This window comes from Eriocheir sinensis, unplaced genomic scaffold (assembly GCF_024679095.1).
Source record: "Eriocheir sinensis breed Jianghai 21 unplaced genomic scaffold, ASM2467909v1 Scaffold201, whole genome shotgun sequence".
Classification (NCBI taxonomy): Eukaryota; Metazoa; Arthropoda; class Malacostraca; order Decapoda; family Varunidae; genus Eriocheir; species Eriocheir sinensis.
This window is the reverse complement of record NW_026111418.1, coordinates 203,026-215,973: the sequence shown is the minus strand read 5'-3', so window position 1 is coordinate 215,973 and position 12,948 is coordinate 203,026. Positions and strand designations below refer to the sequence as shown.

The following is a 12,948-nucleotide window of genomic DNA, read 5'->3' as shown; positions in this document are numbered from 1 at the left end:
ATCAATGATGTGGAAGCGGAGGAGGGGAAAGAAGAGAAAGGAGAGGAGGTCAAGGAGAGGAATCGGAAAGGAGGTGGAAAAAGAGTGAAAGAGACGCGTAAAAAAAAAAAACGATATGGAAATACTGGAAAAAGAAGAGGCAAAGAAGAAGTGGAAGATAAAGAGGAGAAGGAAGAGGAGGAGGTGGAGGAGGAGGAGAAAGAAGGTTAAAGAGACAAAATTTGATATCACATGAGGAGAGGAATGTGTTAGTATGTGAATATATGTGTGTGTGTGTGTGTGTGTGTGTGTGTGTGTGTCGCGTCTCACTTCCCTGATTGATGAACAGTGCTAATTGTGTGTGTGTGTGTGTGTGTGTGTGTGAGAGAGAGAGAGAGAGACGGGTTTGAAATATTAAAAACAATCGAATCTGCAAAACTAAGTGAATTGAAACAAATGGAAATGTTACGCTCGTGAACATGATTCTTCGAACGATTTCGTTCTTTTTTCGCACACGATTTGTTAAACTATTCTCTCTCTCTCTCTCTCTCTCTCTCTCTCTCTCTCTCTCTCTCTCTTAAAAGCGCTCAAGGGGAAGAAAAGAAAGCGGAAGAGTAAAGGAGAGAAGGAACATGCCAAGGAGAAAAGGAAGAGTGGTGACGAACACTGAAGCGAGGCAAATAAAGAATATTCACGCAACTTGAAGGAAAAGGTAAAGGAGTGAAGGGAAAATGATTAAGAAAATAAGAGGAAGGAGAAAGACCAATAAGAAGGAAATATTGAAAGGTGTCAAATAAATGAAAAAAAAAAACAAATATGAAAGCAACTCAAAATGAATAATAGATTTAAAAAGTCAGAAAGGTTAGGAAAAAAGAAAGTAATGGCCGAAACGAAAAATGGAAACGTGTCAGTCGAACAAAAGAACAGACATGTGAACAACTCAACATGGAAACTTAATTAGAAGAGTGAAAGTCAGAAACACTAAGAGGAAAAAGAGGGAAAAAAATGATAAGAAAGAAATCAGAAAAGAGTCAATAAGTGTATGAATAATTAAACAAAGAAATGGAATAATGAAATATAAATAAATATATAAAAGATAAACACACACAAAAAAATGTTAGGGAGATGTGAAAACGAGGGAATATTTTCAGGTCCAGCGTCATTACATACTCGTTTTGTTATAATTATGTGTTCTCCATTTTTGTTAGGCTAATGTCACACATTCACGATCTTGACTCAACGTTAGAAAATGTCACGCTGCCAGACGTACGTTAAGATCATTGTAAATAGATCCCCTAAAATGCCGATCATTGCCGACGTCGAAACGACGTTGTCGAGACGTTACTGAGATGGACATCCAACGGTGTTGGTTTACTGCCGACGGTGGCAGATGTCGGGAAGGGCGCTGAGTGTTTAGAAATTTCCAAAAGTGTCGGCGTGTGACCTGACGTCGGGAGTCAAGATCGTGAATATGTGACACTGGCCTTGGTTCCCTTTGGTGCATGTGTTCCTCATAACAGATTTTACCACACAGTGTTTGGCTGGTGTGTGTTGAGGCTTTGTTCCCTTTTTCCTTACCATGCAAGGAAGAGAAGTTGCTGCTCGCCCTCAGCATCAATTCGGTTGGTCAAATGCAAGAGGAATACAGAGGTGATTTTTAGGAAACTGTTTCCCGGCGCTGCTTTGAAATCATGACCATTTTCACTTCATTTCAAAGTGCTGCCTTTGGCCCCTTATCTGGTGTTCACTGCGTAATGGTTTGCTTTCCAGGAACAGCTGCATTGCATGTTTAAACAGGAAAATGGGATGATTAACAAAATTAAAGTACATAAGATTAATGGAAATGTTTGGATAACTTTCAAGAGCGTTTATAACTTGGGTTTTATATATATATATATATATATATATATATATATATATATATATATATATATATATATATATATATATATATATATATATATATATATATATATATATATATATATATATATATATATATATATATATATATATATATATATATATATATATATATATATATATATATATATATATATATATATATATATATATATATATATAGGTTATAGTATATGTGTACTGTTTTAGGGCCCTACACTGTGTGTGGAGGATATTATCAACGGCATCCCGAGTAACGACAGCAGCACCCAGCCGGTGGCCACACAAGCGGCACGCAAGAAGCTCTCAGCCCGCCCCTAGATGCCACCCCGGATGCCGGCCTGGTGCACCCCCTTGTACGCCTCCTGGAGAGGGCAGACAAGTGAGTGTGGCCTGAGTGCTGTAACCAGAGGCCAGGGTTCAGGATGTCTATTTATCCTTTTTAGAAATGAAACTTTCAAGAGAGGAATACCAAGGCTTAAACTGAAATTGATCACTCTCTTGACATGGATTATGTCCATAGGAGCATCTGGTGTGTTCACATATTAATTTTTTTCGATCTTTAGCTGCCTCCTTTAGTTTATAAGGAAACTGTAAACTGAATTACAAAATGGTTTGTACAATTTGGCGACCATTACTGTTACGTGTAGGATTACTTCACGACGAACGTGTGGAGATGCGCGTTATCTGATGGCTGCCAAGCGCCCTGCCGCAGCCCCGCCCTACACGTTCTATACTGTTCTTTCTGACCCATTCATAAATAATAGCAAGGTTAAGCATTCTGTGGCATCCAGCCCTGAGTTGTATCGTTCCTGCTGTGAGGGTCTCGCGTTGAAAAACGTGAAGGGGAACATGAAGTCTTAAGATGAAGAGAAGGAGGTAGAAAAGGGTGTCGCTTCTTGATAGAAGCTTCCTGCTTTGTTTTTATGTTGTATGAAGAAATGATTAGTTTGAAGTTTGTTCCTGCATGTAATCCACGGTGTTTGCCTCCCCACCAGCCTCGGGTGCTGTCGTATCGTTCGTCAAGCTGCTCCGCTCGCCGCACACCAACGTAACATGCAAAGCAAGCCGTGTGGGCGCCGGGAAACACTGCTGGCGATGGCCCCAAACTCAAAGACTTCGTCATTAAGGCTGGCATTGTACAACCTCTTTTGGAACTCATTGGACCAGACACAGAGGTAAGTTCATGAGGATGATTTCTTACATTTTATAATGGGATGCCCTACCATTCAGTGATGTATTATTTCTTCACTGCAAAACTCAAGCACAAAGTGGAACAGTAAACTAATGCTTATAAGAGAAAGAAAAGAATAAACTGACTTCAGTATCTTCATTCCTGTAGCATCACCGCATCATAATGAATATATTGCTGAGTGTAGATACACAGGTCTTTGTTGAGCAGGCATTATAAGGCGGCACCAGGTGGAAGGCCACAGCCACAGACGGCAGGCCAGTGCTGCTACACAATACGGTGATGGAGGCAGTGATAGTGAACAGGGTTATAACTTGTTGGCTGCTGGAATGTGTTTGAAGGATGGGTACTTTGAATTATGAGGAACTAATAAAGTAATGTAAAGACTAGATCTCAATTCTCAGGTCTGAGGACATGTATCTTAACATAAATTCCTTAGTCATTCATTCATTATTGTCTTAGAAGACACAACAAAACCCGGTGAGGTGATGCCCCACCCGGACCGCTTCCTGCATGCATCAGTTATTTTTGTGTCATACCAGTGGGAGTATTATAGGTTAACATGGCTTGTTAATATTCACCAAACAAAGGGTTTAAATGTCTTCATCTTCTCAGACTGCCGAGATCAACGAGGTGGACTGCCTGGGCCAGATGACTGAGGAGTGCGGCGGACTGGACAAGACTGAGGATTGCAGCACCACGACAACGAGGCCGTGTACGAGAAGGCCCTGGATGGATATCATCGAGAAGTGTTCCGGCGAGGAGGAGGGCCCCGAGGTGAGCAGCACCACCAGTGGCCAGGCGTACGACTTCTCTGCCGTGAACAACGTGCCTGAGGGTGGATTCTCTTTCTAGGACTTCAGTGTTTGTGTCTGGCAAGGGAGGAGCAGCAGGCAGGGTGTGTGTGTTCCACGGCGGAATAATGTGATAATGTATCTAACCGTCGATCTAACTTGTCTAAGTGACCTCTGCAGCATGTTTTACTGGGCCTTCAGTGGACCCGCTGGTGCCTCAATGTTTTACTGGGCCTTCAGTGGACCCGCTGGTGCCTCAGTGTTTTACTGGGCCTTCAGTGGACCCGCTGGTGCCTCAGTGTTTTACTGGGCCTTCAGTGGACCCGCTGGCGCCTCAGTGTTTTATTGGGCCTTCAGTGGACCCGCTGGTGCCACAGTGTTTTATTGGGCCTTCAGTGGACCCGCTGGTGCCTCAATGTTTTACTGGGCCTTCAGTGGACCCGCTGGTGCCTCAATGTTTTAATGGGCCTTCAGTGGACCCGCTGGTGCCTCAATGTTTTACTGGGCCTTCAGTGGACCCACTGGTGCCTCAATGTTTTACTGGGCCTTCAGTGGACCCGCTGGTGCCTCAATGTTTTACTGGGCCTTCAGTGGACCCACTGGTGCCTCAATGTTTTACTGGGCCTTCAGTGGACCCGCTGGTGCCTCAGTGTATTATTGGGCCTTCAGTGGACCCGCTGGTGCCTCAGTGTTTTATTGGGCCTTCAGTGGACCCGCTGCTGCCTCAGTGTTTTATTGGGCCTTCAGTGGACCCGCTGGTGCCTCAGTGTTTTACTGGGCCTTCAGTGGACCCGCTGGTGCCTCAGTGTTTTATTGGGCCTTCAGTGGACCCGCTGGTGCCTCAGTGTTTTATTGGGCCTTCAGTGGACCCGCTGGTGCCTCAATGTTTTACTGGGCCTTCAGTGGACCCGCTGGTGCCTCAGTGTTTTATTGGGCCTTCAGTGGACCCGCTGGTGCCTCAGTGTTTTATTGGGCCTTCAGTGGACCCGCTGGTGCCTCAGTGTTTTATTGGGCCTTCAGTGGACCCGCTGGTGCCTCAGTGTTTTACTGGGCCTTCAGTGGACCCGCTGGTGCCTCAGTGTTTTATTGGGCCTTCAGTGGACCCGCTGCTGCCTCAGTGTTTTATTGGGCCTTCAGTGGACCCGCTGCTGCCTCAGTGTTTTATTGGGCCTTCAGTGGACCCGCTGGTGCCTCAATGTTTTACTGGGCCTTCAGTGGACCCGCTGGTGCCTCAATGTTTTACTGGGCCTTCAGTGGACCCGCTGGTGCCTCAATGTTTTATTGAGCCTTCAGTGGACCCGCTGGTGCCTCAATGTTTTACTGGGCCTTCAGTGGACCCACTGGTGCCTCAATGTTTTACTGGACCTTCAGTGGACCCGCTGGTGCCTCAATGTCTTACTGGGCCTTCAGTGGACCCGCTGGTGCCTCAATGTTTTACTGGGCCTTCAGTGGACCCGCTGGTGCCTCAATGTTTTACAGGGCCTTCAGTGGACCCGCTGGTGCCTCATTGTTTTACTGGGCCTTCAGTGGACCCGCTGGTGCCTCAGTGTTTTACTGGGCCTTCAGTGGACCCGCTGGTGCCTCAGTGTTTTACTGGGCCTTCAGTGGACCCGCTGGTGCCTCGGTGTTTTACTGGGCCTTCAGTGGACCCGCTGGTGCCTCAGTGTTTTACTGGGCCTTCAGTGGACCCGCTGGTGCCTCAGTGTTTTACTGGGCCTTCAGTGGACCAGCTGGTGCCTCAGTGTTTTACTGGGCCTTCAGTGGACCGCTGGTGCCTCAGTGTTTTACTGGGCCTTAAGTGGACCCGCTGGTGCCTCGGTGTTTTACTGGGCCTTCAGTGGACCAGCTGGTGCCTGCGTGTTTTACAGGGCGTTCATTGGACCTGCTGGTGCGTCGGTGTTTTACTGGGCCTTCAGTGGACCCGCTGGTGCCTCAGTGTTTTACTGGGCCTTCAGTGGACCCGCTGGTGCCTCGGTGTTTTACTGGGCCTTCAGTGGACCCGCTGGTGCCTCAGTGTTTTACTGGGCCTTCAGTGGACCTGCTGGTGCCTCGGTGTTTTACTGGGCCTTCAGTGGACCCGCTGGTGCCTCGGTGTTTTACTGGGCCTTCAGTGGACCCGCTAATGCCTCAGTGTTTTACTGGGCCTTCAGTGGACCTGCTGGTGCCTCGGTGTTTTACTGGGCCTTCAGTGGACCCGCTGGTGCCTCAGTGTTTTACTGGGCCTTCAGTGGACCCGCTGGTGCCTCAATGTTTTACTGGGCCTTCAGTGGACCCGCTGGTGCCTCTGTGTTTCACTGGGCCTTCAGTGGACCCGCTGGTGCCTCAGTGTTTTACTGGGCCTTCAGTGGACCCGCTGGTGCCTCAATGTTTTACTGGGCCTTCAGTGGACCCGCTGGTGCCTCAATGTTTTACTGGGCCTTCAGTGGAGCCACTGGTGCCTCAATGTTTTACTGGGCCTTCAGTGGACCCGCTGGTGCCTCAATGTTTTGCTGGGCCTTCAGTGGACCCGCTGGTGCCTCAGTGTTTTACTGGGCCTTCAGTGGACCCGCTGGTGCCTCAATGTTTTACTGGGCCTTCAGTGGACCCGCTGGTGCCTCAGTGTTTTACTGGGCCTTCAGTGGACCCACTGGTGCCTCAATGTTTTACTGGGCCTTCAGTGGACCAGCTGGTGCCTCAATGTTTTACTGGGCCTTCAGTGGACCCGCTGGTGCCTCAATGTTTTACTGGGCCTTCAGTGGCCCCGCTGGTGCCTCAATGTTTTACTGGGCCTTCAGTGGACTCGCTGGTGCCTCTGTGTGTGTTTCAAAATTGTTTGCTTGATAGGCTGAAGCTTGAGGAATTCTGTGGATTACTTTTCATATCTGGTAATGGCTTTTTTACCTCTTTTTTTTTTCTTCCAATAAATTTATCTTTATAAACTGCCTAATGCATTTGACGCAAATGATATTTTGTAATAAGGGACCAAATAAATTCCTGCCAGATGATGAAAAATTTGATCATCCAGCACAATGTATCCTTCTCAACCTGTCAAAGATATTTTCCTATATCAATAAAGTTAAAATAAGTTGTCTTGGTGCAAATTATTCTCCAAAAGTTATTAAAAGTTTCTTCACGCATTTTATTGATTTTTTTCTTGATAGTTTAGTTAAGGGCACTTGTGAAGTACTGTGGGTTATTAACTATACAGAGTAATGTTGAGGTTGGGTTTACTTTCCTTCGAGTTTTCATTCACACGTAGTCACGTACAGACACCCTGGCAGGCCTGGACGCTGAAGGCTGCGTAGTGTGACTGGCCACTAAACACTGACATGTCCTGCTTTCCTGACGAAGACTGTGACTGGTTACATAGACATCATTTTTACAATTTCATATATATATATATATATATATATATATATATATATATATATATATATATATATATATATATATATATATATATCTATATATATATATATATATATATATATAGTCTTATAGGCAGCATATAGTTTGTTCGTTTCTCACACTCGCATATTGTTTTATCTGTGCAATGACTTCGTTTAAGTGGAGCTCCAGGGGCCAGCATGGGCCAAGCAATAGTCGTAAATCACGGAAGCCTCTCTAAATAAAATTCACCTGTACCACTAACGGGCTGGGGTCACCCAAGAGGTCCCTTTAGACCAGTGGTTTAGAGGTTGGTAGACTGTCTCGAGTCTAGACTCTAGCCAGTCTACCGGCGCCATAGTCAGCATTATAAAAAAAGACAAAACGCCACTGCCCAGTGGTTGGGATAACGCTGGGAATCCTGTTACTGTAAGCAGTGGCAGATCCAGCTCCAGGTGAAGGGGCTGGTACGAGATTATGGGCGCCATACCATATATATATATATATATATATATATATATATATATATATATATATATATATATATATATATATATATATATATATATATATATATATATATATATATATATATATATATATATATATATATATATATATATATATATATATATATATATATATATATATATATATATATATATATATATATATATATATATATATGCTACGCTTTTTTTTTTTTTACAAATGGAAATACGATAATGTTCGCGATTTCATTTATTTGGTTTTTACATTTATATTTCTTTTATTATTATTATTATTATTATTATTATTATTATTATTATTATTATTATTATTATTATTATTATTATTATTATTATTATTATTATTATTATTATTATTATTATTATTATTATTATTATTATTATTATTATTATTATTATTATTATTAGTATTAGTAGTAGTAGTAGTCGTAGTAGTAGTAGGTATTAGTAGTAGTAATAGTAATAGTAGTAGTAGTAGTATTGTTATTATTATTATCATTATAATTAGTAGGCTAGTAGTAGTGTTCACAGGAATGATACCCCCCAGATCTCAATGTATCTTTGAAAGGGCACAATTTAGGTTCTAAAGGGGGGGGAGGGGGGGGGGGCGCCCCCCGCCTGGATCCGCCACTAACTGAAAGGAATTTGTGCTGTTCCTTTTTGGCACGACGCTCCGTATAGATGCTGCCGCTAAGTTCCCCATGATAATTATGCTCTCCACCCTTGACCTTGCCAAACTGCTCAGTGCTTGGGGGAGCTTTGTCTCTACCTCCTCTCCACCCTCCCACTGATAGCAAGTTGGCCCTGGACAACCCTCCTGTTTCCTCGTAGTACCTCCCTCACTCCTATCTAGGGGTGGGCAGGTACCGTTAATTTGAGTACCGGTAATACCGGTACTAAAAACTCCATTCCTGGTAGTACCGATCCGTTACCCGTACCTGCAAGGTACCGGTACTGGTATCTTAGGTGCTAAAGGTACTTTACCGGTACCTTAGCGGTATTAACGGTACCGGTACCTTAGCGGTACTAACGATACCGGTAACTAGTTCCGGAACTTAGTACCTGTCTCCCAAGTGCCGCTAAGGAGTCGGTGCTGCTTTGGTTTCGGAATCGCTAGTGCAGCCAGGAATACGCACTCGGCATCTCTTGTCGCCTCAAGAGGGCGGCTGCTCATCGTGTAGTTCACGCCGGAGTCAGTGTGTGTCAGGAGAGCGGAGCTGCCTTGGTTCGCTGCCCTCCACCCTCGACGTGTCTTCACCCCGACGCCACGCCACAGCTAAGTAACCTTCCTCTCGCATCCCAGCGCCGCCAAGTTAGCCTTAGTTAGGTTAGAGCTTAGTGCTGCAGCGTGCTTGGTGTGTGAATGGGCTTCTGCTGTGTGGTGCGAGTGTTTTAAGATTTCCTGTAATAAAGTGTACCGAGGTGTGCACGTGTCTGCTGCCCCATGTGAACTCCTGAGCCCTGGAGGTCCTTCACGCGGGTGTGGGCGCTGCCACCCCCACGAGGGGTCTTCAAGAAGTACCCTCAAGGTGAGGTAAGTCTTCATGAAAAAAAAACTGCCCCAACATACATCTTCGTCAAAAATTTTGTTAGTGCTGCAACAGGTTAATTATTCACTCTCATACCATGCCCACTGCTGCTTTGGGTGAGTCGGGGTTGCTGGAATGGCTGGCTGGGCTCTATTGAACTCCATCCCTTTCATGATCCTTCGGCGAACAGTCACCTTGCAAGGGGACACTGCAATAATACTCTGCTGTTTTTCTATTACCTGTATCGCTACTTATATAGGTCCCCCTCTGGATCCTCTCTTCTGCTTCTTTACACACTTTGCTTTTCAACGGCGCTATAGTATTTATAGTGAGTCAATCTTGTCTTGCCGCCTCCCGACGGGGCTCGCGCCAACCCCCCGGGGCTCTTTTTCCTTCCAGACATCTTTCTCGTATTGCTTCTTAGCTCTTTTGTCTCTTCTAATTTGGTGTCGCAGTTTATTACGTTCTTCCGTAATCTCTGAGGCTCTGTACGTGGCTCAAAAGTCTTCTGGCGAGAGTAGGCTATGGTTTCTTCATTTTCTTACTGATAATGTCCATATCTGTTGGATAAAAAGTCCCGTAGTTCATTATATACATTTTTTTCAATTTGTCCCCTGGCCAGAGTGAATAATTATTTTTTAATAGGAAAGATCAAACAGATTTTTGTTTTAAATGAAAGGTGGGTTGGAGAGGCAGTGCACATTGAATGTAATGTACGAAAACTTTGTGAAAATGTGATGAAGATTGATTTATAGTAATATGTCTCTAAAATCAATTGAAGAAAACGAAACAGTCAGGTTGAGAGTGTTGCCATTTCAATGGTTCTTACAGAAGATCTGGGCCATCCGGAAAATTTCGCTACACCGGAAAATTTCGCTGCACCGGCAGAATCTTGGAGAAAGAATACATGGAATGGCCCTCAGCGGGCGCCGCTCTTCACTGTGAGGTGAAGCATTGGGGGTAGGGGTGGGAGAAGCTTAGCCGGTGGCCTTGAGCCAGTAAGTCCACTCAAAACATTCTCGCTCCCAGATCGTCGGAGTAAATGAGCTTGTCTGCCTTATTTCTTCCACATATCATATAGTTTTACTTATTCAACTGCTGCAGTATATGCACTAAGGATGTATGTATAGGTTTTCATAGAAAAAAAAAACACCAGCATTTCCTTGTCTTTATTCCGTAGAAGCTGATCGAGATGAAATGTTCCACACCCGCCTTGATCCCTCACACTTCCTCTGTATAGTATTCAATATACATTCACCATGGCCTTACTTTTAATGTAGAAGGATGTACAGCCTTCTATGTAGAGCGTCTCAGATGTGATCAAAACTCACTGCGAGAAAACAGAAGGAAGTATTGGGGCAGGAAGGAGAAAAGCCTACCCATACCCATATAACAGTATATATTTGACTTGACGTCAACCAACCGTGTTACACAATCATGCATGTTATTGCTAGAGGTATATTAATCAGTAGATGGAGAAAATGCAACATACAGGTCAGGCACCAATTACTGAGAGGGGTTTTGGTTCCATGTTTTTCGGGAGAAAAATGGTTGTGGAGTGGTGGAGATGTCTTGATCGCCAAAGATGAAAAAAACGACTAACAAGAGTGGAACAAATGATACAAGATAACTCCTTTAAGAGAGAGAGAGAGAGAGAGAGAGAGAGAGAGAGAGAGAGAGAGAGAGAGAGAGAGAGAGAGAGAGAGAGAGAGAGAGAGAGATTAAAAATGAGGGGGAATGACAATGAGAATGAGACTGAGAATGTGAGAGAGGTAATGAGAATGATAATGAGAAAGAGAGAGAAAGAACGACAATGAGAGAGAGAATGAGAATGAGAGAGAGAATGAGAGAGAGATAATGAGAAATAGAGAACAATAAGAATGAGAGAGAATGAGAATGAGAGAGACTCGTTATGAGAGAGAGGTAATGAGAATGAGAGAATGTGAAAGAAAGAATGAGAAAGGAAGAATGAGAGAGAGAGAGAGAGAGAGAGAGAGAGAGAGAGAGAGAGAGAGAGAGAGAGAGAGAGAGAGAGAGAGAGAGAGAGAGAGAGAGAGAGAGAGAGAGAGAGAGAGAGAGAGAGAGAGAGAGAGAGAGAGAGAGAGAGAGAGAGAGAGAGAGAGAGAGAGAGAGAGAGAGAGAGAGAGAGAGAGAGAGAGAGAGAGAATGAGAAATTGAAAATGAGGGGGAATGATAATGATAATAAGAGAGAGAGAATGAGATTGAAAAAGAATGGGAATGAGAATGAGAAAGAGAATAAGAAAGAGAGATAATGAGAATTAGATAATAAGAATGAGAGAGAATGAGAATGAGAGAATAAGACTGATAGAATGAGAATTAACATTGTCAGGCAAATGAGTGCCCGTGGGTTGACTCGACTCGGTAACTTGCCCAGGTTTACACTCTTATTTTACATGTTTTGAAAAAAAAAATAACACTATACGTGTTCATTGTACTTCTGATAGTACCCAAAGACCTCTACATTCCAGTAATGTGACCTGTTTGTGTGAAAAAGCCATGGGATTCGCATTCTTTCGTGTCGCTCTTTCTCAAGCTCAGTTTTCTCGCCTCCTATATAATGTTTCACCACAAATATAATTTTGTCTTACCGATGAAACGTTATGCTACCATCCCCGCCTCTGTGGGCGCAACCAAAGGCAGAGTAAGCCGGCATGAAGGCAAAATGTCGAGTTGTGTGGGTGTCCGGCCAACCGGGCACCATATTTCCGATCTGCCTATTCAATAGGGGTGGGCAGGTACCGGTACCAGTACCGGTACTAACGGTACCAGTTAATGAGTACGGTACCGGTACCAGATTGCTCGGTACCGGTACCAGTTGCTCGGATTTATTTATTGGATTTATTGATAATTCTTCATGTCCGATTTTTTTTTTAGGTTGCTAATAAATATTGTTACTGTTATTAGACCATGATCGAGTACATCCATAATAACTATACATGCTATTTTCTTATCGAAAAAATAAACATTCACTTCATTCAGAGAGAGAGAGAGAGAGAGAGAGAGAGAGAGAGAGAGAGAGAGAGAGAGAGAGATCACCACTCAGTGAGTGGATATGTCGGTGATATGAGTATCGATTACTCGATCATAGTCTAATAACAACAATATTTATTAGCAACCTAAGAATTATCCAGTAACTCCAATAAATAAATAATATAATGAAATCGTCACTAAGATCCTAACGGTACCCGTACTAGCGGCAATGCGCAGTGCCGAGTGATCATTAAGCTTCCCAGAACCCAAGTGATCATGAGGCTTCGCGGTACCAGTACCGATACCAGGTACCGGTACCAGGTATCGGTACCTGGTACCGCGAAGAATCGATTCCTCGCGGTACCCGGTATCGGTACTGGTACCGCGAAGCCTCATGATCACTTGGGTTCCGGGAAGCTTAATGATCACTCGGCACTGCGTATTGCCGCTAGTACCGGTACCGTTTGGATCTTAGTGACGCTCGGCGCTCGCCCGCCTCCATGCGGTATGGGCCCTGTGTGTAGACGCTGAGTCACTGCCCCGCTGACCGTCTCCCCAAGTTCCCACCATTTTGTCCTGCTTTCCGTTTCCATCACAGCTCCCGTTTCCATTATTTTATTATTTGATTTATTTATTGGAGTTACTGGATAATTCTGCATGTCCGATTCTTTTTCTTTTTTAGGTTG

The 12,948-nt window shown here is 44.2% G+C and overlaps 1 long non-coding RNA gene across 1 annotated transcript; it reads left to right on the top strand.

Annotated features, from left to right (window-relative positions):
• Positions 1 to 1,132: 1,132 nt before the first annotated feature.
• Positions 1,133 to 3,053, top strand: LOC126990794 (uncharacterized). The gene is made up of 3 exons (XR_007744734.1): positions 1,133 to 1,629; positions 2,092 to 2,263; positions 2,880 to 3,053. It is a non-coding gene; the product is annotated as an uncharacterized LOC126990794 (long non-coding RNA).
• Positions 3,054 to 12,948: the final 9,895 nt, after the last annotated feature.